The sequence below is a fragment of the Myotis davidii genome, unplaced genomic scaffold (genome assembly GCF_000327345.1).
Source record: "Myotis davidii unplaced genomic scaffold, ASM32734v1 scaffold32, whole genome shotgun sequence".
Classification (NCBI taxonomy): domain Eukaryota; kingdom Metazoa; phylum Chordata; class Mammalia; order Chiroptera; family Vespertilionidae; genus Myotis; species Myotis davidii.
The window spans coordinates 9,489,078-9,498,681 of NW_006286587.1; positions in this window are offsets into that span (position 1 = coordinate 9,489,078).

Sequence of the window (9,604 nt, forward strand, 5' to 3'; positions counted from 1 at the left end):
CTTCATCAGCCTTCCTGAAAGATCAATGAGATAGGTCTTAATGTCCATATTTTAAAGATGAGATGCTGTGTGCACGTAGTAGGTTGTTTCAGTTATCATTTACTGCATAACTAATCACTCTAAACTGAATTGTTTAAACATTATATTACTCTTCCTATTCTGCAGGTTCACCATTTAGTTCTTCTGTTTCACGTGGTCATGGCTGAGACAGTGGGACAACTGGAAGGTCCCCAATGGCCTTGTTTACATCGCCAGCTGTAGGTGCAGGTTGCTGGCTGTTGGCCTGAGACTGTCTCCACATGGGCTTCTGTATGTGGCTGTTTGTGCTGGCTCACAGCATGACAGCTGGGTTGCTAAAGGAATGGTTCCAAGAGGAAGAAAACAGAAGCTTCCAATCCTCTTAGGGCCTGGGCTCAGAAGTCTCTCACTTCACTTCTGCTCCATTCTATCGGTCAAAACAGCGACAGGGGTAGTCAAAAAACAAAACCGACTCAGTAATATCGCAGCCATCTTTGGAAACTACCTCGCAAAGGTACTCAACAGAGATGTGGGAATTAACAGAGGAGTGGCATGCCCAAGGTCCACAGCTGGTCAGAAGCGCAATGATAGCAGAACAGGAATGCGGGTCTCTTGATGTGTATCTCTTATGTTGTTGAGAGTCAGCAGAGGGATGGGGACGCTGGAGTCCAAATCCTGACTCTGCTACTATCTCTTTTACTTTGAGGAAGTAAAGAAGCACTTGAGAATCTCTCTGTACCTTGGTTTCTCCATTTGAAAAATAGGAAGAATGATAGTTTCTACCTGAAGCAAGTTGTTGTGAGGATTAAACTACATAACTTTTAGTATGTGCCCAAGCACTTTATTCATATTACGAATTCAATCCCATTCTATTAGTTTGGTCATGGTGACTATGGTGATGCTGTGGCTAATACCCATTACTGCCTATACTACTGAGTAAGCAGGAAGTATTCCGCTATGTCCCTGGGATAAAAGTATAACATAGCAGGTGCTAGTTCTCAGGTGTGTACTGCCAATGTCATTTCTAGTAAACATTCCCTGTAACTTCTCAAAACAGGGTCCTTGAGAGGTTATCTCTCATGAAAAGAACACCCAGATGTTTGCAGCGGAGGATTGAGGGAATGTATTATTAGCATTAAAATAATTTATTCTTGTCCTGGCTAGTGTGGCTCCATTGGTTGGGTATCATCCTGTACACAAAAAGGTTGCTGGTTCAATTCCCAGTCAGGGCACATGCCCGGGTTGCCGACTCAATACCCCATAAGAAGCATGCAGGAGGCAGCTGATTGATGTTATGCTCTGACATAGATTTTTTTTTTCTCTCTCTCCCACTCCCTTCCTCTCTCTTTAAAAAAAATCAATAAAAATATTTTAAATAATTTATTCTTATTACAACACAGTAAGGTTTCATTAATGGTAGCTTTAAACACACACACACACACACACACACACACACACACACACTTTTTTAGATGATTTGGTTAAGAGAAAATGCCAAAGTTTTATGACAATCTTGCTGCAGGGAGATGAACTATAGTGGGCTAATCCAAGGATTTACTTTTAGTGGGGACATTTTATGGGGAAAGAAAAGATTAGGTAATCATTGTTAGACTGGATACAAATAAAAATGTCTACTTGAAGATCTTTTAGAATCTTTACTGACAATCAGCTGAGATTCAGCTGGAAAGAGGAAGAATTGGTTTCTCAAACATGGTCTCAATCCCCTCAGAATCCATCAGAAAATTGCTTATAAAATTTATCAGGAAAGCCAATTGCTTCCTATGAGGACAGTTATGAGTAATAACTAACAGAAAGGCTTTATTCCCAAATAAGATGCGAGACTAATTTTTTTCTTCTCAATATAAATGCACTAAAAAAAGTTGGTAGGAAAAAATTTAAAAGTGTTAACTGTTGTGGTTATTTCTCAGTGATGGAATTGTAAGGGAATTTTATTTTCTTCCTTGTCTGTATTTTTAGAACTTCGTAGCATATCAATACATAACCTTTGCAGTTCCAATAATAAGAAATGTTTTTCATCATCATTTAAAGAAATTGCACTTTTTATTAAAAAGTGTTTGATTATGAAAAACACGGTAAGAAATACAAAAGTAGTGATCTGAGAGCTTGTGAAAGACAGGCCATGTCTTCTCAACAGCACTGAGTTGAGGAGGGACATGAGGTGAGATAGAGAACTCCTGGGGAAGGAAAGATGCCAAGAGAATGAGACAAATGGTACCCTGGCCACTGGGGGAGGGACAGATGCTGAGCTGGTCTTGGCAGTTCTCCTTAAGCCTTTTTGCCTGCAAGGACCAAAGGTGCTGTTGTACAGCAACTTGCCCCAGGTTCCTGTGTATGGACCTACGAGAGCTGGATTGAAACACCCAGTTTTGGAAACAAAGACCTAGGATTCGATGTTTGCATATCTGACCCCTGGGATGGCCCAATGTGATATCTCCATGGAAACATAAAATAAACTTGAAGTGATCTGGGAATAGTTTGCTGTTCATCAGATGTCCTACCTGCCTGCTCCTAATGTTATTTTGTGGAGGTTAGAAAAAGAGAGGACTCAAGGACAACTTCTAGATTTTTAACGTAAGTAACTAAGTAAATGAGAACAACATCAATAGAAATGGTGACTATTTGGAAGGGGGAGTGGGCTAGGAGCAGGGAATGGGGAGATAGAGACTAAGGGTTCTGTTTTGGACATACTATGAAATGCTTTATTAGGTTTCATGGTGGAGATGTCAAGTCAGTAGTCAGAGTTCAAGCAAAGTTCAGGCTGGAGATTTGGGAGGATGATATTGAAAGCCACCAGACTCAATAAGATAATCTATGGAGACAAGAGGACTGAGAACTAAGCCTGAGACCATTAATGTTCAGAGGTCAGTAAGTGAAAAGAAACCATGAAAGGATACTGAGAAGGAGGTAGAAGGAAAACCAGAAGCAGGAGGTGTCTGGGAATCCAAGTGCAGAAAGTCTTTAACTCTAAGTTTTCTATTTACTCCAGCTTACCTTTAAACCATCCCAACGCAATGGCTGCACTACTTCAGCCCAACAACCTTCCACTCCCAGACCTACTGAAACGATACCATGATTAAGTCTTTGGACCGTGGCCCAACATCCTCCGGACCACCTATGTGGGTGATTTTTCCTCCTCCTGCCCAAGGAAAGGTCAGCCAAAAACAAGTCCCCCAAACAAGAGGTTTATTCTCTGGCCTGTAAATGAAAGGAGTCTTCCCCCATTAATCCAGCATTGACTGCCCTGTACCAAGAACAGTGTGCATTTAACAGACATGTTCTCCCCATAAGAGATGGAGCCAAAGCGTACACTTCTAGAAGTGTACCAAAAAGTATTTTCCCTTTCCTTGCAGACTGCACTGTTCTTGGTACCAAATGGCTATTGTCTTACTTGGCTAAAAACACACACACAGTCTAACTCAGGTCAGGGATTAAAAACATCGAGCAGCTCAGAAATTGGTTCTAGGAGCAGAAGTACCAAAGTTACTACCACCCAGCTCTTACTAAGCTTTGGGCGTTGTAGCTAATCAGTGAGTAACATTGAAAGACTCCTTTTATGGAGGCTTCCCCACCATCAATGAACTCATTTTATATAAATATTTAGCCAGGCCATAAGCTGGACAGCCTATATTACTCAACATCAGCCTCAAAAGACCCTCCCGATTTATATACACAGCATCTTGGTGGAGCAATACATTTTACACGCATGACATGGTCAGCGATAAATATACCAGGGCAGGTCAAACCCTATTTGGTTCTCTGCTTTTAACTGTCTTGGGCTTTGTGTGTTTCTTTAATCAGTTGGATGATTTAGATAAACAATGTGTATTAGTCTTTGTAAGTACAACATGCCTTGAACTTTCTCCAGATATTCATTCCCATTCATCATCATAATAGTTGCTCCCCCTTGGCCATCATTAAGATTAGAAACGTCCTTGAACCATTTAATGATATTCCACAAGACTGGACAGACTTTTCATGCCTTGATGAATTGCGATCACTCAGCTTAGACCAATGAAATCGGATATCCTTTAATGTGCCCGATGACTTTAAGTTTAGGGAAAGCCATTCTTGGGAATCAAAATGGCTTCACAGAATAGCCATTGATTTGGGGAAAGATGCATGATTTAAGTCAAAATTGATTAATGAGTTAGCATCTAAGTGGATAGCTCACTGCAATAGATATTTCTTTTTTCATACTGCTGAATATGGTTTGATCTATAAATGTTTGTTTATTAAAGAACTCATGAGAATCCTTAAAGGAGAACCCTGAAAGGAAATACTTTTTTAAAGCCCAAGTTAGAATGTCAAAGAATGAGTTTCCTCCAAGTAAAGTGACTTTTAGAGGCTCACACTGCTGATGAGGAGAACATCATGAACACAAGGCTGAGCTAGGATGTGTTTAACTATCTTGGAGCTGAGAAAGACTAGCTGCCTCTACCTTATTGCTCCTGCAGATCCAGATGGCCACGATGGGAATGATGTGTCCCCCAATGTCTGTGTGATATAAACAAGAGGACTTGGCAATCTGTGCTATAAATATCTTTCATATTTTCACATATCTTTCCCCTAAGTTCATTGAGCATCCTTAACACCAGTGTTTTAAACTTTGCATCTGGTGGATTGCTTGTTGCCACTTTATTTCCTTTTTTTTTTTTTTTTGAGTTTTGTTATATTCTTGCACTTGAGACATGTTTCTTTGTCTTCTCATTTTGGCAGCCTCCCTGTATCTGTGTCTATGTATCAGGTAGATCTGCCACGTCTCCCATTCTTGGTAGAGTGGCCTTACTAGTGCTTGTCCTGTGGGTTCCAGTGGCACAGTCTCCCTGGTCACCTGAACTGCACCAGATGTGTCCCCTCCTGTTGCAGTTGAGCATTGATTGCTGTTGGCATGTCAGTGGGAGGAACTGACTCCCAGGCTGAGTGGTTATGAAGACTGGCTGTGACGACAGCAGAGGAGCTGTGGTGTGTGCAGGGGCTGACCCCACGGAGAATTCACTCTAACAGGGCTCTGGTGCTCTCAAGTCTGTTGTTTGGGCGTGCCATGTGTGGAGGCGATTGGGTGGTATTCTTTTGTGGTCTGAACCTGGCTATCGGATGTGTTGGTTCTGGGGCCCTTTGGGAGGGTCACAGGTACAGGCCAAGGTCAGCCACTGTCAGTGCCCAGCCAGGGACCACCCGGGATAAGCTATAAAGTGATCTGCAGGTAGTTGCCACTGTACTGGGCTTGAAAGTGCCTGGCAGAGTCTAAGCTGCAAACAGAAGCCAGCTGCCACTAGTGCCAGGCTGAGGCCACTTAGCAAGAGGTACGAGGCACACCCAGGCCAGGTGCTACTTGTTTGGGGTTTGTGAACCTTTGAGAGACTTTAATAAAGATCGCAGCACAAGCTGAGATAGGCCATTTATACGGAAAAGCTGCTGGATGTGGCTTAGTTAGGCCCCCGTGTTGGATAAGGTGATATCTCAGGGAGTCACCAGAATGGGGTGAATGGTGTTAGCCAGGTTGATGGAGACTCTGACTTGGTGCCCACCTGTACCTGCAGACTTTGTGGGGTGACGGCTCAACAAAGGAACAAAATGCTAGAGCGAGCTTCCCTTATCATAGCAACAGCAGAGGTTAAAGGAAATGTTTAGATTTGTTCCTTTCCAGCTTCAGTGGGATCCTCAGGGCAGTCCGGTTTTTCTGGCTTCGCCACTGTGGTTTCAGGGCTCTGGAGCTCTACCACGTAAAGGAGAAACCACCATGCTTGCTTCCCTTCCCGCTTTCCACAACTGGTCACAAAGAACCACCTTGGGCTTGGCTGATGGGCTTCTGGAAGCTGAGTGCACAGAGGCCCCGGCCAGTTTTAGATTTAATCCTTCCCGTGGCCATACACTTCAGAGACGCAGCACATGGGAAAAGAAAATCTGCCTGGTCAAGTTGGTCAGCCTGTGGGTCTCTGATGACAGACATCTGGGCTAATACCTTGTGAACTTGAACCCAAATTGAGTGTTGAGGAAAAGCAGTGTATTCCTTAATAATTCTTAACATCCCAGAGCAAACATTCATATAAAAGGGTTATTTTATGTTGCCAACCTCCCACTCACTCATCCCCACCCCTACATTCACCCACCCACACCCCTGTCCCCTGCGTCCTAATGAGCTTTTGGGGAAGGTTTAGAATAGAGCTAAAGTAAAACAAATTAATCACATACACAAAAGCTCATGTCTTCTGGGTTCAACCTTTCCTTGGGCCAGTGTCCCTGGGAGGGAGGAGGTCCTCCCACCCATAGTCCCCACAGCTCAGCACCGCAACCTTATGTTGGACAAAGACACTGCCCTTCCGGCACAAAGGGCTTCTCAAATTTTGAGCAATTGTAGGGCTTATGGCAGAACAAAGCTGACGTGTTTGACTTAATAAACATTTTGTTTAAAAAATGTTGGGAGGTGTTAAAAATTTTGAGCCATAACATTATGTCATGGGTATCCAGGCTTGAGATGACATTCGGGACATGGCACCCCATGAGGTTTTCACAGCGTGGTCATCATGATGTGTTCACGGCATGGGGACAACGGCAGCCACTGTTCTGGTCTCTGCAGATCTCTTAGTCATGACATGCCTTTGGCTATGGTTTCTTCCAACTACCATTCCCACAATTCCAGGTCATTTCCTCCAGGGCACCCATCAGTCCTTGGTGGACTGCTGCTGTCCAGCCTCTGTTTATTCACTCCCTCCCTCAAAGTGCTTGCTTGTCTCCAGTACTCTGGTGCCTGTCAATACTGACTTGTAAACCTCCACGTTTGTGACCTCTCAGGCCTTTTCCCTTGGAGAATGTTCATCAGATGTCATGGATGAAAATGGTTCATGGAACACAAGGCAGGAAGAAAGACCCCAGTGGGGTACACACGCAGATGGAGGGGCCCACCCTCTGTAGGGAGGGTATAAAGGCCCGCCATGGGGTTGTGGGCAAGAGCATATGGGATGGAAAGTTCCTTAGTTTCAAGACCCCCAGAAGCACCCTGCACAAAGGACTAAAGTGCAAGTAGTTCATCTGGTAGATGATTGCAGGACACCCAGGCGCTGAGAATGGCATAGGGAAGGGGGGAAAACCAAATACAAGGTGTATTAATAAGTCAGCTACCACAGCAGGTTGCTAAAGCTTAATTCTGTGGGAAATCTCCCCAAAACAGTATGAAACACAAGCCTCAGAATGATCTCATCCAAGGAGCAAGGGAGCAATATATTTTTTTTAGATATGTTTTTATTGATTTCAGAGAGGAAGGGAGAGGGATAGAGAAATATCAATGATGAGAGAGAATCACTGATCAGCTGCTTCCTGCACACCATACAATGGGATCAAACCCACAACCCAGGCATGTGCCCTTGACTGGATTCAAACCTGGGACCCTTCAGTCCGCAAGCTTGACACTCTATCCACTGAACCAAATTGGCTAGGGCAAGGGGGCAATATTTTGTTGTTGTTAATTATTACCCAAGGATATTTTTTAAAATATATTTTTATTGACTTCAGAGAAGAAGGGAGAGGGAGAGATAGAATCATCAATGATGAGAGAGAATCACTGATCAGCTGCTTCCTGCACACCATACAATGGGATCAAACCCACAACCCAGGCATGTGCCGACAGGGAATTGAACTGTGACCTCCTGGTACATAAGTTGACGCTCAACTACCAAGCCACACCAGCTGGGACAAGGATAGTTTTCCATCGATTTTTAGAAAGAGTGGGGAGGAAGGAAAAAGGAAGAGGGAGGGAGGAAGAGAGAGAGAGAGAGAGAGAGAGAGAGAGAGAGAGAGAGAAACATCGATGCAAGAGAGAGTCATATCCATCAGCTGCTTCCTGCACCCATCCCAAACCAGGAATCAAATCCGAGAACCTTCAGTGTGATAGCCGATGCTCCAACCATTGAGCAAAACCAGCTGAGAGTGAGCAATATTTTTATACACCAACCTCTATGACTGTTGAAAGCTTCTTCTTGGAAGTGCTGATTCCATGGTACTCCTGGCCTGCGGTAGCCAAAAAAATTAATGGACACAGAGGTGCAGATATTAGCCATTAAAAGTTGTCTGGGGCCCTCTGAAACAGACCTATAGGCCAGGACTGTGGGCTAGTCTAGGACACCTGACAAGCTGGCTTTCACTGGCTAGTACCTTCCACAGTGCTCACTGTATGAACCCATAACCTGAAAAAGTGGATGCTGACTATACTGTCAGGACTGCGATGGATTTTCACCAAAGTTTTAGGATAAAATATATGTATTCAACAGCATTAGTGGAGCCAGCACTGGATGAAGTAATAAGTGAGGCATTATATGACTATAGTTCCAGACAGCTTTCCATAAGGTTAGGTGAAAACTGCAGGTTATGGAACTCCGTTTGAGGGTTCAATATAACTCCATTTTTGTGTTTAAAACACATAGAAAATGTATGCATAAAGAATCTATGTGTTATTAATTGCTGTCTTTAGGGAAGTGGGGTTATGGCTTCTCTTTTTCTTACCTATTTGCTGAATCCTTATAAGCATGGATTACTTTTATAATAACAGTGACCAGATTAAAAAAATATTCTGTACAATTTCAAGATTCAAGAATAATTCTAGCACTTTTCTAAATCTTCCCTTCATTCCTCCTTCACACCCTCCATCCAATGCTTCAGTCGCCTTGCTTAGCTGCAGGTAAGTGGCACGCAACATCCCCCCTCTCTCACACACAGGAGAAAACGAGCAATTAGGTGCAAAAGGCTTTGAGCAGCCAAGAGACGTCCTCATATCCCTGAACTAAAACTTCCATTTGCTCACAGAGTAGCATTTACTGGTAGGACTTGTTTTTAAGTACAGAATTCTCATGTTGGTATCTGAGTTCAAGTTCACGTTTAGAAGTGGCAATTAAAAGCTGAGACAGGGCCTGCAGAGGCAGACACCCAGCAGGCAGAAGTGGCAGACCTGACAGGAGAGGACAAAGCCTGGACACCCTGCCACCTGCATCGTCAGTCAGCACGGGCACCCAGGTTCCTTCTGCCTCTTCACCTGCTTCCAAACCCCAAGCAGGATCACGGCCATGACCTTGAGGGATCCAGAACAGACTTAATTATACTCAAGAGGACCACACATCCAATGTTCAGGACTTAAAAAGAAATAGAATGCAGGCATACAGTCAAGACCCGCCACATCTTCAAATGTAGCTTCAGAATCGTGCTACCACCAGCCAGACTAGGATAGGAGGTTATATTCTCCCTCTTCTGCTTTTTCTCCTTTGGTGTGAAATGAAGTTGATTTTTTATTTGCCAGCATCCTCTGGTTAAAGTACCTGCTCTTCAACGTCTGATCTTCTAATGAAGGAACTTACACTATCCAATATGTTTCTGAATATCACTTTTTTTTCTCCCTCGTTTCCCAATATTCCTTAAATTAAAAAAAAAAAAAGACACTGGAGAATAAAGTCTTAACAACTATTATGGGCCATGATCCTTTGTACTGACCACTTTTTGAACTCTTCATAAGAGGGGTCTTTAACAAGCCCAAGCGTTTAAATATGAATGGAATAAAGGCAAAAGGAGATGAAAGACATGG